We start from the raw sequence: 17,380 nt of genomic DNA on the forward strand, positions 1-17,380 counted from the left end.
GACATTAGATAAATATAAAAATGGTGACATTATACATAAACAGTATAAACAGTATTTAAAATCTGTTTAGATTTACTAGACAGAGATCAAACACCACTGCCTTCATGCTGTCCATCATGCCAGCTTTGAGATGAAATCTAAAAGTAGCCTATATGCATGATTTTAAAATTAATGTAAATATGAAAAAAGACTATTAGATGCCTAGAGGGGGTATATGTTTAACCTTCATATAATATTTACATTGAACCGTCTAAACATTGAACCCTATCCATCGAACATTCATTCAGCAAACGTTCATTTCAGCAACTGGGAAAGTAGCTATTTGGCCAACACTTCCCCAAATGCCCTTTTCCCCACTGCAGTGTGGTCTCAGAGTTGGTATATATAGTTAGGGAGAGTGTGAGGGGGCAAAGGCCCCCATCTGGGTAGATTTGAAATGCGGCATTTTTTGGGACAAGAAAGTGTTGGCTATTTTCTTTCCCTGGTGAAAATGTGACTGTTCACTGAATGAACATTTGATAGTTAGGGTTCGATGTTTAGCCATTCAATATAAATATTATTCAATGGATAAACATAGCCAGCCTAGAGGTTTTGCAGGATGATCCTAGGAAAACATTCATAGGAGTCACTAGAAATTAAGAGTAAGCTTGCTGTATTTTCTATGTCAAGCTGCAATGTCTCCATAACCACCCCCACAAGGATGCAAGTAGTAGTTGCCATGGAAGGATCATGACTTTTTCTAATCTGGTTATTTAACTGCAGCTAGCATTTACATATTTGCCCCACTCCTACCTATGTCAATTTGCATGAAGCACCTTTAAAACAAAAAATGGTCTAGGTATAGTCTAGCCATGTGGGTAGTGAGTTCCACTTTGGTACTTAAAGGATTTGTTCTTATGAACCAGACTAGGCTAAATCTTTGAAAATGCTTGCTAATTGTACTTGGCTGCAAGTCCTGCTTTGTGTTTTTATTATTTGAGTATGCTTGTTAGATGCTTACTGAGGCTGTTAACTCATAATTTTCCATGGGGAAAAAATGTTATTCAACAGAATTACTGAATTATGACAATAATAGTTTAACAATGAATAATGCTGTTAAAGCAATAACATATCTTGTGGAATTAGAACCACAGGCAAGCTTTATCTGTTGCAGATGCAGATAGTTTTAGTTATAGAAAATATAAAGTCATTAATGAATGACAATTCTTTAGTTTGTCCCTACTTTAATGGGTGGGCAGTACACTATTTTTATTTGCATAGTGCGAGATTGCAAAGCAAGCCAAAACAAGATAACAAAGAACAAAGTGTGCTGGCAAAACATTAGCAAGGATGTTCTGTGCAAGACGTTAGAACAGCAACAATAGAGAAGAATTACAGACAACAATAGAGAAGAATTATAGCCAAAACTTACAATACACAATTCAACAGGACAGATTGTCAAACTGACCAGATAAAATCATGCTTTACTATAACAGGTAGTAATAAAAAAAGTCTAAATCAGAGGATGTAAACTGGGACCCATCTCAGTGTGTATAATGCACACTAATTATTACACTGTATGTATAACTGGGAAGGGCTGATGACTCTCAGCAGGAAGAAAGTACAAAAATATTCCTCTGTATATTACTTTAAATATACTTTTATTATATTCTACATGTGTTTGTGTTCTTACATTAGCTGTGATAAACTTGTAAAGCTTTCTAACAATCACATCTTTTTTTTTAGTTTGTTGACAAAGGAAACTAGTCTGTTTTCAAAAATTGTATACATGTGCAGAAAGTAATCCAAAGCTTGAATTGCTACACTAGATAGTTATCTTGTATTAAAGAGTTTCTTTAGTTTTCTCTCAAAAAATGCACAAATCCTCCTGGGGTGATCAATCTTCAGTTTTAATGAGTTTTGTAAAATTTACTGACAGTATATTTTTTCAGTTTTAATGACATAAATAAGTTATACAATTTCAAGGTATTTCATAAAGCTGTTTCTGGCTCAGCCTTACACAGTCATATATCATACTGCTTGAACTGTAGTATGCAACATTTTTATCTGATCCATTCTTTATATACAGAAGTTTTATTAAACAAAATAATACACTTTTTTCAGTTTCATTCCATTATTTTTATCATGTACTTAGTTTACTTAATCTTGTGACTATGTGGTTATGTTTATTTAGCTCAGGCCTCAGTAGAAGAATATAGCACTTTGGAAAAAATATACACCCAAGGAGTCCAGCGCTAGAAGATATGATTGTAAACACCTCTACAGCAACCATTAGTTTGCCCTTCGTGCTCAGATATGCAGGGATAAACGTTGTCCAGACACAGAAAAATATAAACATGCTGAATGTTATGTGTCTAGCTTCATTAAATCTGTCTGGAAGCTTCCTTGCAAAAAATGCACCTACAAAGCTCACAGAAGCAAGAAGTCCAACATATGCCAACATCGTAGCAAAGGCTGCTGGTGCCCTTTCATTACACTCAGCAACAGTTGTTCCTGTCTGAATGTTTTTGTTGAAATGAAGTAATGGTGGAGAAATAATCAGCCAAGATGCACATATTGCTACTTGCAACAATGAGCAGAAAGCAACGACTGAATTAGTTATTGTTGACCCAACACATTTTCTCAACCAGCTGGAGGGATCTGTTGCCCTAAAAGCGATGACCACACCAAGAGTCTTTGCAAAAATAGTGGAAATGCATATGGTGAAAACAATGCCAAATGCAGGCTGGCGAATCAAGCATGTCATCACGCTTGGCTGACCAATAAATATTAGTGAAGTTAGGAAAGAAGATTTTAGAGTGATGAGAAGAAGAAAGCTGAGTCCACAATTGTTGGCTTTTACTATTGGTGTACTTCTGTAGTATACAAAGATACAAAAGAGGAAGGCAGTCAGAGCACTGCTAGAAACTGAAAGGACAATCAGTGTCATACCCAGTGGTTCTTCATAACTGAGGAATTCAACTATGACTGGGATGCACCTGTCTCTTCTGTCATTTGACCATTGGCCTTCAGGACATTTTAGGCACTCACTTGCATCTGAAGAAATACATAGCTGTTTAAAAGTTTATATTGCAAGTAAAACAATTATGAATAGTCAATAAAATGATTGTTGCCAACATTTATAAGCTTTGGCCTAGTCTTTGACTACAGTGCTTAGTACCCTGTTCATGTGATATAGAAACATATGCAATACCATATAAAACTTTTGATAGCTACCACTGTTCAGCTACTTGTTATGCTCATGTGTCTCACGTAATGTCTGTCCTGATACTGTTGCTTGATACTAACTGTTGTGATGGAGAGTTGCGACAATTCTGATTTATACTCTGATCTTACATAAAAACATATGTATCACAGCTGCCCTTCCATTTTGTTTTAAGCAGATGGCATTGAATCACCAAACTAGCATACTGTACAGTATTAACAGAACTGAATAGACATATTTGGAATTCAAAGCATAATATTCTAGGTAAAATGAGCAATGCAGACATTATCAAGCACAGAATTTAAATAAAAAAAGTTCAAAAGGAAATCCCAGCATATTGTTTTTACTCTTTTAGGGCAAACCACCTCCACATCCCCCAGTCAGGGGCTACACCCTTGAATATGAAATTTAATCAAATCCAGAGTTGCTATACAAAAGTGGTAAAAATAATTTTCTCCAGTGCAGCAGCACTATTCCCTTTGATGCTGCAGTTTTGGAAATGCTGTCTAAAAACAATATTCTATACAGTTCCTGGCAAATCAACCTTCCTGATCCTGCTTTTGGAAAGCCAATCAGTTCAAGATTAGAGATTTGTCAAAAAATCTGGATGAAGCAAAGAACTCCAATGCATCTTTAAGTCAAATGTGAAACTTTTTAGATCAAAAATAGATTGAACAGAACAAATTATAAAAACATAAGAGTTATGCTATATAAACAATACAGAACCTTTTGTGTGTTGAATGTGCTTCCCTTATCTCTATTCTTTTAGCATTTTACAATACTGGTTTCATTTTATTTGCGTGTTTTAAGGTGTAGAAAAGGAAAATTGGATTGGGGTAGTCAAGGCATTTTCATTTAGTTATGACATTAGACAAGAAGTCCTTGGGCTCCTTGAAGGTGGGAACTCACTGGATTGTTAACGTCACTTGAAGGAACATAGAATGAGCATTTCACAGCATGATGATGATTGTTTTAGCTGCTGTTTTTTTGTTACTATTTTTTAATGTGCAGAATAAAGTTGAATGTATTTAATTTATTTAATGCTAGACATTAAGTTACAGATTTGTAATTATCAGTAAACTGGAGTTCATAAATTCAAATGCCATGGAACAACTAGTCACCGTTCCCACAAGAGGAGAAAATATACTAGATCTCATCATCACAAACATGGGGACAAAATGCTCCACACCGGAGGTATATCCCTCATTGGTGAGATCAGTTCACAAACTAATCTCACTGGAAATCCACATCCCGCCCCCACAACAAACAAAAAAGACCACAGTGAAGAACTTCTCTAAAGCAAACTTCACACTACTCAAGACTGGTGTGTTATCCTTCAAGGCCCCCGAGCCAGTGGAAACCACAACCCAAGCTGCGGAAGCCCTTACAAATGCCTTCTACGAACACCTCCAGGACTGCATGGATCAGGCAATCCCTAATAAAACCAAGACTCTTTCCACCAAGGGCAAACGTCCAGTCTGGTGGACCCCAGCCATAAACAAACTTTACAATAAGAGGAGAAAGCTGTTACATGATAGAGCAAAATCCATAAAAGAGAAGACACCCTTGATCATTATTAGTAAAAAAATACGAGCACTCATAAAATCATCCAAGGCCAACTTTGAGAGAAAAATTGCCATAGATTCAAAAGACATTCATAAGGCCTTCTTCAGCTATGTTAGAAACCTGGGTGGAAACTCCCAGATATGCTCAGAATTAGTCCAAAATGATACAAAAATCACTGAAACCACAGACATTGCAAACATACTGGTAGACAGGTTCAGTGCAAACTTCACCCCCCTCTCCCCCCCAAAAGGAGAGATAACTATCCCAGCGGAGTGTAGCCTCCCAGACATCTTAAATGCGCAGGTGAAAGCTGCTCTCTCTAAAGCTAAAAACACAGCATCAATGGGACTGGATGGTGTCCCCGGCTGTGTGCTACATGAACTCAACGAGGAACTAAACCCGCATATAAGGCAGCTGTTTAATCTTAGCCTTACCACAGGATACGTGCCCAAGGAGTGGTGTACGGCAACTGTGGTCCCACTCCACAAAGGCAGTGCCTCTACGGACCCTGGTAATTACCGCCCCATAAGCTTAACAAGCCTGGTCTGCAAAGCTATGGAGAGGATCATAATGGAACTCATAAACAAAGACATAGGGGACTTGCAGACATTGGACCCGACCCAGTTTGGCTTTGTCAAGGGCAGATCATGCCTTTTGAACTTGGTTGACTTCTTCGAAACAGTCACCAAGGCCATTGATGAGGGAAGGCAGTCCATACAGCCTACCTTGACCTTGCAAAAGCTTTCGACACAATACCCCACTCAGGTATTATAGAGAAACTTACCAGCTTAAATGTAAACCCATATGTCACAAGATGGGTTGCAAACTGGCTAAAGGACAGAACCCACAGGGTTAGAGTTGCTGGCACCATGTCAGACTCCAAGCCAGTCACAAGTGGTGTCCCACAGGGTTCAGTCCTTGGCCCCCTGTTGTTCAGCATCTACTTCTCAGAAGTACAGGCAAACATGGGAGGACTATGGCTGACAAAGTTTGCAGATGACTGCAAACTGGGCGCCATAGTGGAAAGTACATCGGACACAGATATCCTTCAGAGGGGTCTCACGGAAACTGATAGCTGGTGCCAGAGCCATGGCCTGAAGTTAAATGCCAAAAAATGTATAGTCATATCATTCGGGAAAAACAAGGTAACCCCAAGCTACCATATAGGTGGCGATCCATTAAGCACAGAAGAGGTTATCAGGGACCTGGGGACCCAGGTTGACAGTGGCCTTTCTTTTGACAATCACATTGCTAAAGTGGTTAGAAAGACCTTCTACATTGCCCACCTGATCATGAAGGGATTCACATCCAGATCAAGAGAGGTCATTGTTCCCCTGTACTCTTCACTTATCAGACCAATGATCGAGTACAATGCCCCATTCGGGATGTATCTCACCCGACACCTGCAGCAATTGGAGAGACCCCAAAAGTTCCTCACCAAAAGGATAAAGGGACTCCAAAATCTGTCATATGCTGCCAGACTGAAGAAACTCCAGCTCTATTCAGTAGCATACCGCCTGCTCAGAGGTGACCTGTGCCTGACATACAAGGCCATGTCCAACCCAGAATTAATGGACATGCTCCACCTCAAAAAATCCAAATCTACCAGATCCACTAGAGCAAGTGACTTAAACCTTAGCATGGATATAAATAGGACATGCTGGAGGGATAGATTTGTCACCCAGAGACTCCCTATGCTATGGAATAAAATCCCGGTCCATGTGAAGCAGAGCACCTCGCTGGCTCTGTTCAAGAGAAATCTTGACCGGTGGATGGGAGATCGTAGGTTTACCCCTGGAATCATCTCTGTGTCACTGCTGGACAGAGGCACAACAAACTAATGGGCACAGTATTTTTTAACATAAGGGGTGGCATAAGCCACAAAACGTTGGGCTAGGCTTATAAATGCCTTAGGCCAGATAGCCTAGTATAAACCTATGAACCTATGAACCTATGAATGAATGGTTTCCAAATACAAAGAATGAAACAGCAATTAGTATTGTCAGAATCCTACCAAAAATCTAAATAACTTCAGTACACGTAATACTGCATTAAAACAGCAGTTGCATTACAGAGTAAATAATGAAGGTTACTTGTACTCATCTAGCAAGATAACATCCAAGAGGATAACTACTAATGTGACAAAGCTGTAGTAAAACAGCAGTGTTTAATCATTCCATAACTATGAACTGTAAAGTTGCATGCTTTTAACACTTAGCTATATACATGCATAACCTGAATGCAAAGTGCCTAATTATTTATTATGAAAATTTTAACAGACAAACACCAGAAAGAGAAAAGAAAGTATCTTTTATAAAGATGATAGGATAAGCTAATATGAAGAGTGAGGTTATGTGTATGATCTTAATGAAAGATGGTTGCAAGTTAGAACAAAATGTACAAAAGGAAAAACTGAATTAAAAGTATAAGAGTTTTGATGAAAATAGGTTAAAGCAAAGGCAAACAGACTGCAGCTAGAGGAAAGTTAAAGGATGGTTACAAAATGACTAAATTGGTTTGCTGAGGGCTGCCCTCACAGTGTTAGTTGGCTGCAAAGTAGTACCACATAAAAATGAGTATATATCATAAATAGGGCACCAAGATGAGTTAGCAGAGATTAAATACTGTGAAAATCAATTTATAGGTATGTAAACAAAACATTCATCATCAAGACGTACTACACTTACGATGGATAAACAATAATGAACAACTAAGAGATGGATGCTTTTGTTACATTTGAAGGAGGTTGTCCCAAATCCAGGGCCTAAGTAGTAAAAATGCATGAAATAAAAAGAAACTAGTTTGTTCTCAGATCTTTGCAAACCACTTGCACCATTAGCCAAATATAAGGAAACAATCAGCATTTTTGAGAGAAGTTCAGATACAAAGGAAAGGCTACAAACTGATTAAGGACATTTATTTATATTTAAGATTTATGACATGTTAGATGATCTTTATAAATGTTGTGATATAGATTACACCTTATTGAAATTTTTGAGAGTTAATAAGCCACTTATCCCAGCTATTCAGGGCCTTCCCAAGATTCATAAGTCTTTGGAGAAACCTCCTTTACGCCCGATAGTAGCTGGGAGAGGATGGGTCACAGAACCCCTGTCATTATATTTGGAGTATTTTCTTAGACCAGTAGTCGATGCGAATTCCACTATTTTAAGGGACAGTAAGCAATTTCTTTTGGAGTTATATACATTCACCAGGGGATTATCTGATGATGCATCTTACATTCTTGTCACTATGGATGTAAAGAGTCTGTTCACAGTAATTCCCAATGACTTGGGAGTGTCTATGGTACATCAGTATTTGACTGAACACTCAGATTTGACTCCTGTTGTAATAGATCAGTTAACTCTATTTTTAGAGACGGTCCTCCAGAATAACATCTTTACCTTTAATAATGAGTTTTTTCTACAGAATGATGGCGTAGCTATGGGCACTTCATGTGCCAATAGCTACGCCAATATAGTGATGGCTAAGTGGGAGGAAGAACAGCTCTTTTCTCTACCTGAGTTCCGAAGTAATGTTTCGTTTTATAAACGTTTTGTAGACGACCTGTTCTTCATTTGGTATGGCACTGAAGAAGAGTTACTTTTGTTGGTATCAGTTGTTAACAGTTTGACTAGTTTTCTTAGTTTCACTGTTAATTATTCCAGATATAGAATCTCTTTCCTTGATGTGGATATAGTTAGGCTTGGTAAGGGCTTGTTGAACACAGCCATCTATCGTAAGGCGTGTTATAGGAATACGCTACTTCATAGGGAGAGTATGCACCCTCCATTCGTTTTTAAGAATTTAGTAAAGAGGCAGACCATGAAGGCCTTGAGACTTAATCCAACTGATGATGGTTTTGAGTTAGAAGTCTCCCATCTCAAGGAAAAGTTATTGGAGAGACGGTATAGGCAGTGTGAAGTTGATGAAGCTATCAGTGTCGCAACTTCACTTAGAACAACCAGAGCCAAACCATATTTTTCTGAAGGAGGGTCCACTGAGAACCAGGTGCAGAGCCTCTATAATATGGGACACTTGAGGATATCAATGTTTTACACCTCAGATGTAGGTAAGATTAAGGATGTATTCCAAAAGTATTGGGATATACTTCTATTAGATGAGAATATCAGTAAAGTAGTAGGACCTAAACCAGGTTATGTATTTAGGAATAGGAAGAATTTGAAGCGTATGCTCTGTCAACGTCCATTAGACAGGGCTTTCCATCATTCTTCTTTTGATTTAGGGAATACACATCCCTGTAAGAAGTGTAAACAATGTCCATACATAGATGAGAGGACCTCGTTTGTACATCCAGTTACAGGGGAAGAGTTTACCTTTCACACCATTACTAATTGTCAGAGTGAACATGTAGTTTATCTAGCTAGGTGCGTTTCCTGTGAGTGTTTCTACATTGGAAAGACTAATAGGAGACTTAGGGAACGCATAAGGGAACATGTTTACCATATGCATGTTGGTACCCATACCAATGCCCTAGCGAAACATTTTATAGATAGGGGCCCAAGTCACACTTTCATTTTTTCAGTTATGCAAGCCTTTAAATCGAGTATACGAGGTGGTGACATTGTCACCATCACTGAAGAAAGTGAACTTAGGTGGATTATTAGATGTTTAGCAGACAGTGTGCCTGGGCTGAATGATAAAGCCTCATTAAAACCCATTTTACGGAAGCGAAGAGTTACATTGTCTGCATGAAAAACTGATTATTATTTTGCTTATGTCCCTTATAGATGGCAGAATTTATGAATACTACAATTTTGTTTTATTTATTTAAGTAGAGTAATTCATAATTATTAAATTATTTTATATGTGTTATAGAGCTATTAGGTGTTGGTTTAAGAAACTTATGCTTTTATGCTGCAGTTTTATATATTTTTCATATATTTTTATCACACGGTGTTAGCGCCAGAGTTGAATATACACCATAGATGTTTAAACATTTATTCTATTATTAATCTACTTAAAATTTTTTTTAATTTTTTAGAATATCTGTTTAAATGATGTCACTGTTTTATTCACCAATTGAATGCAAGGATTGTATATTTAAACAATAGATTGTTTTTTAAATCATGTCTGATGAAGCCGAAAGGTGAAAGCGCTTACTTCTGTCATTAAACTTGGACTGGTTTTATAGTCTGCGTTCCTTTATTTTGAACTTTTAGTTGTTGACCGCTTGCTTGATTCCCATGGATGTTATATTTAGTTTTATTTTTTGGAGTTATTTATTACAGAGAGTGTGTTTGGGATACTCAAATCACGGTTCCACTGCCTTGCCATATCTGTTGGAGCCCTTCAGTACTCCCCAGCCAAATGTGCATACATGTTGATATTATGTGCTATGCTACACAATATGATCCTGTGGAAACAGCTGCAGTAAGAACAGCATGGGAAAGGGCCACACAGCCCCCGACCATTGCCAAGGTCCCCACTGGCACAGAGGGACTTGGAGGAGGAATCCCCTGAGCCAGCTCCTGTAGGCAGATGGAGGCATGCCCAGTATGCCCTGGTCTTGGCAAAGCGGCAACACATAGCACACATACTGACACGGTAGGGTCCCAGGGACTGACACTGCTCTTTGACTCACATACACAGTAAAATGAATGCCATACACATCACACTACCTGTACCTTACCATGTATAGGCTGTGTACTTCATGCATCCAACATAGGCAGCCCTCAAGCACCATCCTCACAGCTGCTGCAGGCACAAGGTAAGTCAGTCTTCTTAACAATAAATGAATGGAGTAGTATATTCTGGAAGCATATCTATGGTATTGCTGCATGCATGCAAAGGAATGGGGTGGCCTACTGATATAGCAACAGACAACTGACAGCTATGTGGGACACCAGGAAATGTTTGCCCAATACTGGCTTCCCCACACTATGCAGTAGTATCCAAGGTGACAGATCCCAATGCAGTATATGTGGAGGCCAACAAACGGGGGGTTCATAGGTCACAGGCATGGATGTCAGTGTGGGGGTCCCATGCTCACTCAGCCACACCCAGCAGGTCAGCTGTTGAAATTCATAAAGAAATGTCTGGCAAATGCCCATAAATGGCAACAATGATGAAATACCCCCCTATAGACTTACACAGGAATGGGGTGGCCTACTGAGATAGCAGCAGACAACTGACAGCTATGTGGGACACCAGGAAATGTTTGCCCAATACTGACTTCCCCATACTATGCAGTAATATCCAAGGTGACAGATCCCAATGCAGTATATGTGGGGGCCAACTAATGGGGGGTTCACAGGTCACAGACATAGATGTCAGTGTGGGGGTCCCATGCTCACTCTTCAGCCTCACTCAGCAGGTCAGCTGCAGAAATCCATAAAGAAATGTCTGGCAAATGCCCACAAATGGCAACAATGATGAAATACCCCCTATAGACTTACACAGTGATAGCACAGCAAGTCTTGCAGTTGCAGTAAGGCTCTGAAGGGTAAGAAGTCTGAAACTCAAATGCATGCCATTACATTCTGACCTGTGATCTTTAGTGATATGCCTCTAGTCTCCAAGACAGGGCAAAATACTATGCTAAATGGACCCAAAATGTAAAGCAAATATCAGCACAGTCTGTGCAAATGTGTACAGTTGACAGGTGTGCCCCCCACACCCATATTCCCATAGAAATGCAGTAACATATGTTTGCAGGGAAATAGCAGCAGAGCACACATTACCAGGGCTGTCCCAATCAACATGATAACTTGTTGCATGTCCACAATATGCAGGGGTCAATGAGCTATGTATATGTGTGGTTAATACTGTCAGGATGTGGCCAGTTCTTACTCCTAGCTGTTGTGTCGTAGTGGCCTAGGTCAGTGCTGTCTTTGACAGGGCTATATTCCAAGAACTGTAGTGCCAAGTATTCTGCATGTCAGCTACACCTATGGTAAGAGTTGTACACACTGTCCAGATGTCAATATCTGCTAATGCAGGAAATGTGTACAGGTCATGGACAGGGGGGCAGACATATGGACAGTACACAGCTTGGAGTAACCTAAACAGCACCTCCCATATGTCCCAAGTGTACAGACCTATTGTAGAGTGTCCAGAGGTTTGCATCATAATTGTGGTCTGTATAACATGAAATAGTGGTTGTCTGGCAATTCATTGGCAAATCACATAAGACTAAGGTCAGAAAATAATAACAGATTGTAGTGTCAGACTTCATACTCTACAGAAACACACATGCTAATGCAAAACCTGTTATTGAATCACCTTTCAAGGTTTGTAGGGCCAATACTTAAAACTGGTCCATATATTTAGGCATCTGTCCCCTAATTACTTATGGCTTTGTCCAGATGTCTGGCTCTCAGAATTTGAGAGGTATGGTGCCTAGTAGGACAGCAGGCACCTGAAGTTCAGTGCACTGCCAGTGTATAAAAGGCTGCCACATTCCTGTGTCAGCTGAGCTCTGACAACATGTCACTGGCCAACAGCCATACCCCTGGAATGACACAGGTTGTCACAGAAGGAGCAAAAGTATGCCTTGTATATCTGTTATGGTTGTCCTAACATTGCATTTGCCTTCCAACTATTTGCAAAACAAGAAAGAGGCATGTCAAAGCAGAAATGGCAGAGAGTGGGGAAGCAGACGTCATACCCACAAGAACAAACAAGCAATTACCAAACTGGTCTCCGAACTGTCTATGTTAGGCAGAACATTATTAACACCCTGTCCCCATGTGTGGGCCTTTGTCTGACTGTCATATTTGGGCCTGTCCAGATGTCAGTCAGTGATGGTATGACAGCTAGGCCCACATGTAGCCTCATAATAACATATAGGAACACAAACTGTCTAAGGGCCGCAGCAAATGGAGTGGTGCAGTGATGGAGAACCTGCTAAATAGGTACACTCAGTGGTGTAAAGTCCACAACCCTATGAGTGATGTAACGGCATGTACCCCACCCACATCAGAATTACAAATACATAGCAGCCACTGTGGCCAAAGCCTGTGACTGGACTACGGAATGACAAAGAGACACACATAAGGGGAAGCGGAACCACTGGCAAGACAAATGGAGAATGTGCACACCAGAACAGATTATGCAGTAACATATATGCCATGCAGTGTAAGGAGTCAGTAAACATCAGCTACAAATACACAACACACACCCATGTAAGTGGAGGTCCGCAGCAAAACAAAACCCAAACAATGGACACCTCAGAGGCAAAATCACATGAGAACTCCACAGACCTACACACCACAGACCATGTAGACTCCACACACCAGGGTCTTGCAAACACTAAGGCCTTACCCCAAACCCCAAACACTTACCCTACACATATAGGCTAACAGCACTGTCCCTCTACCCTCTTCCATAGAGACTCTTTTGAGGTGAACCCTGTCTGGCATTCAAAATAATCCAGACCCTGCCTTGATGGGACTGTTGCACATCTGGAACACAAGGCCTACTCCATCAACCTGTAGGCGCAGCATCAACCTGGGTTGTGATATCAGTACGGCTTTTTGGTGTGACAGATATGTGTACCACATACTGCCCCATCTGTGGAATACACTCCCTGTCAACAGCAATCCAAGTGCCTCAATACCGTTAGTGATGTGCTCCCTGTATAACTGCATGGGAAACACAAAATACAGTCCTGTGATCCTACCTGTGTCCCTGTTGGACAGGGGATCTGTGTACTGACATGTTGTAACATGGGCTACACTCTCATATGCGTGAGTTATAAGGGCTTCAGGGCCAATACCCTACTAATGTCATAGCAGCCTATCAACCTATACACAACTGTCTTTCAGTGGATAACCACATTACTCTGTACTGCTCAGCCACTGACATACCTGGAAATCACAGTGCTATGTGGAATATACTACACATATAATGGACATTTCTGCACAGTAGAATGCACTCTGTACCCATACCCATACCTCCCAACCTCTGACAGCAAGATATCTGGACAAGGTCATAAATAAAAGTTGGACAAAGACCCAATGATAGGCACGTGTTGTAAATATTGCACTTACATACTGAGAAATTTGGTAAAATAAGGGGTTTTGGATAAGCAGGAATTGTCTGAAGGTTATGAAGTCTGAAACACTAATGTCTGTCATTATTTTGTAATGTCAATCTTCAATTATATGCAACTAATTTTCCATAAAAACACAAGTTTATGTAGACTAGATGAAACTTCTAGACAAACACCTGGACAATCTGCCAAAAAATGTACAGTTGAGAGGTATGGCCACACCAGGATATGACTTTTCAGGTAAGAAGCATACCACACAAGCAGGAGATCCCCAGCCAGTATATCATCATGTTGCTGGACTGTTTACACAGCTGCATCAGTCAACTGGCTATAGCCACACCTATCAACTGGCCTTTTTGAGCAGGAATGTATATAGTCAGGCTCATAATATTGGTCTGTGGATCATATGTCTTATATTCCTCTGGTAAACACTGTGATAATTTGAGGATGTCTGTCAGAAGGTAATGACACAATACATTGCAGTGTCAGACTTCAGATATGTCAGAAAATGTCTGCTAAAACAAACCCAATACCTCTAGGAAAGTCCTGTTTACTTTTGAGAGGTATGGTTATAGCACACAAAACCCTGGACCGGAGTACAACTATCTCTGGAATGGAGTCCCACTCTCATTCTAGAAGGTCATAGTGGGCATGCTCTTACACATAGAGAATCATAGGCTATGTCGAAACCCACATCAGACTATATAACTCTATTGTGCATATATGTCTTTGCATACAGACAGTTATGTACATCTTAACTGTCCCTACACATACCATTCAGACTGAATTACACTCAGCTAGCTGTAGGTGGCCCATATGTGATATATCTGCATCTGTTGCATGTGATACACAGACATATATATGGGCAACAGATAACAATATGTCAAGCATACACATACATAGACATGGGGAAGAGAGAGGCACGAGTGATGAGAGAGAGACACAGGGGGACACACAGATAGTGAGTCGTACACTCGGATACCCTGATTGGCATATAGTTATGTCCAGCTGTGGACAGTGGCATACTGATCATAACCAGTCACACGTGTCAACATGAGGGCAAGCTCCATTGTGTAATAGTACTGAGGTGGGGGATACAATATTACATCACCTGTCTTTGTGTGTGTGTGTGTGTGTGTGTGTGTGTGTGTGTGTGTGTGTGTGTGTGTGTGTGTGTGTGTGTGTGTGTGCGTGTCTGTGTGTGTGTCTGTAGGTTTAAGTATTAAGAGGCTTTTCCCACTCAGTACACTTCCCATTGCCCTACTTCACAATATCTGCTGCTGTCATTCACATTAGAAGTACCATTGCATACCTGTCAGCCCTATAAGCTCTGCAGCACATGCAATAACTGCGTAACAATATAGCATAAATAACTAGATTGATAGGGGTACTACTCTCAGTCCTGGCACATGTAAGTGAGTGAGAGTGTGTGCGTTTGTGTTTGTTTGTAGGTGAAACAGTTTTAGGCCATTCTCACACAGTACACTTCCCAGTGCTCCACTTTAGCAGTCTTGCTGATGTCATTCCCCTTAGAAGTACCTTTGCTCAGCCCCACCCCTATAAGCACTATGGCACTTGTGATAACTGTGTAACACTATAGTACAAATAACTAAATATGCATGGCTTCTATTCCCAGTTCTAGCAAATGTGTGTATAAGAGTGTATGTTTGCAGGCTGATGTATTTTGAGGACATTCCCACCCAAAGCACATTCCACTGCCCTACTTTAGTAGTCCTGTTGATGTCAGTCACCTTAGAAGTAACTTTGTGCACTTGTCAACCTTATAAACTCTGTAGCATGTGCAAAAGCTGTGTATCACTGTAATACAAATAACTTGATAGGCAGGGGTTCTAGTTCCAGTTCTGACAAGTGTGTGTGTGTGTGTGTGTGTGTGTGTGTGTGTGTGTGTGTGTGTGTGTGTGTGTGTGTGTGTGTGTGTGTGCATGTGTGTGCGTGTGTGTGTGTGTGTGTGTGTGTGTTTGTAGGTCAAAATATTTTGAGACTTTCCCACCTAATACACATCCCACTGCCCTACCTTAGCAGTCCTGTTGATGTCATTGCCACTATAAGCTCCATGGCACATGTGATAACTGCATAACACTATAGTATAAATTACTAGATAGGCTGGGGTTCTAGTCCCAATTCTGGCAAATGTGTCTGTGTGTGTGTACAAGTGTGTGTATGCTTGTAGGCTGAAGTATTTTGAGGACTTTTCCACCCAGTATACATCCCAGTGCCCTACTTTGGCAGTCCTGCTGATGTCAGTCACCTTAGAAGTACCTTTGTGCACTTGTCAGCCCTACAAGCTCTGTAGTGCATGTGATAATTGTGTAACACTATAGTACAAATAACTAGATAGACAGGGGTTTTATTCCCAGTTCTGGTGAGTGTGTGTGTGTGTGTGTGTGTGTGTGTGTGTGTGTGTGTGTGTGTGTGTGTGTGTGTGTGTGTGTGTGTGTGTCTGTGTGTGTGTCTGTAGGTTTAAGTATTAAGAGGCTTTTCCCACTCAGTACACTTCCCATTGCCCTACTTCACAATATCTGCTGCTGTCGTTCACATTAGAAGTAACATTGCACACCTGTCAGCCCTATAAGCTCTGCAGCATATGCAATAACTGCGTAACAATATAGTATAAATAACTAGATTGATAGGGGTACTACTCTCAGTCCTGGCACATGTAAGTGAGTGAGAGTGTGTGCGTTTGTTTGTAGGTGAAACAGTTTTTGGCCACTCCCACACAGTACACTTCCCAGTGCTCCACTTTAGCAGTCCTGCTGATGTCATTCCCCTTAGAAGTACCTTTGCTCAGCCCCACCCCTATAAGCACTATGGCACTTGTGATAACTGTGTAACACTATAGTACAAATAACTAAATACGCAGGGCTTCTATTCCCAGTTCTAGCAAATGTGTGTGTAAGAGTGTATGTTTGCAGGCTGATGTATTTTGAGGACATTCCCACACAAAGCACATTCCACTGCCCTACTTTAGTAGTCCTGTTGATGTCAGTCACCTTAGAAGTAACTTTGTGCACTTGTCAACCTTATAAACTCTGTAGCATGTGCAACAGCTGTGTATCACTGTAATACAAATAACTTGATAGGCAGGGGTTCTAGTTCCAGTTCTGACAAGTGTGTGTGTGTGTGTGTGTGTGTGTGTGTGTGTGTGTGTGTGTGTGTGTGTGTGTGTGTGTGTGTTTGTAGGTCAAAATATTTTGAGACTTTCCCACCTAGTACACATCCCACTGCCCTACCTTAGCAGTCCTGTTGATGTCATTGCCACTATAAGCTCCATGGCACATGTGATAACTGCGTAACACTATAGTATAAATTACTAGATAGGCTGGGGTTCTAGTCCCAATCTGGCAAATGTGTGTGTGTGTACAAGTGTGTGTACGCTTGTAGGCTGAAGTATTTTGAGGACTTTTCCAGCCAGTATACATCCCAGTGCCCTACTTTGGCAGTCCTGCTGATGTCAGTCACCGTAGAAGTACCTTTGTGCACTTGTCAGCCCTACAAGCTTTGTAGCACATGTGATAATTGTGTAACACTATAGTACAAATAACTAGATAGACAGGGGTTTTATTCCCAGTTCT

This window comes from Protopterus annectens, chromosome 4.part0 (assembly GCF_019279795.1).
Source record: "Protopterus annectens isolate FY-2018-M chromosome 4.part0, PAN1.0, whole genome shotgun sequence".
Lineage (NCBI taxonomy): Eukaryota > Metazoa > Chordata > Ceratodontiformes > Protopteridae > Protopterus > Protopterus annectens.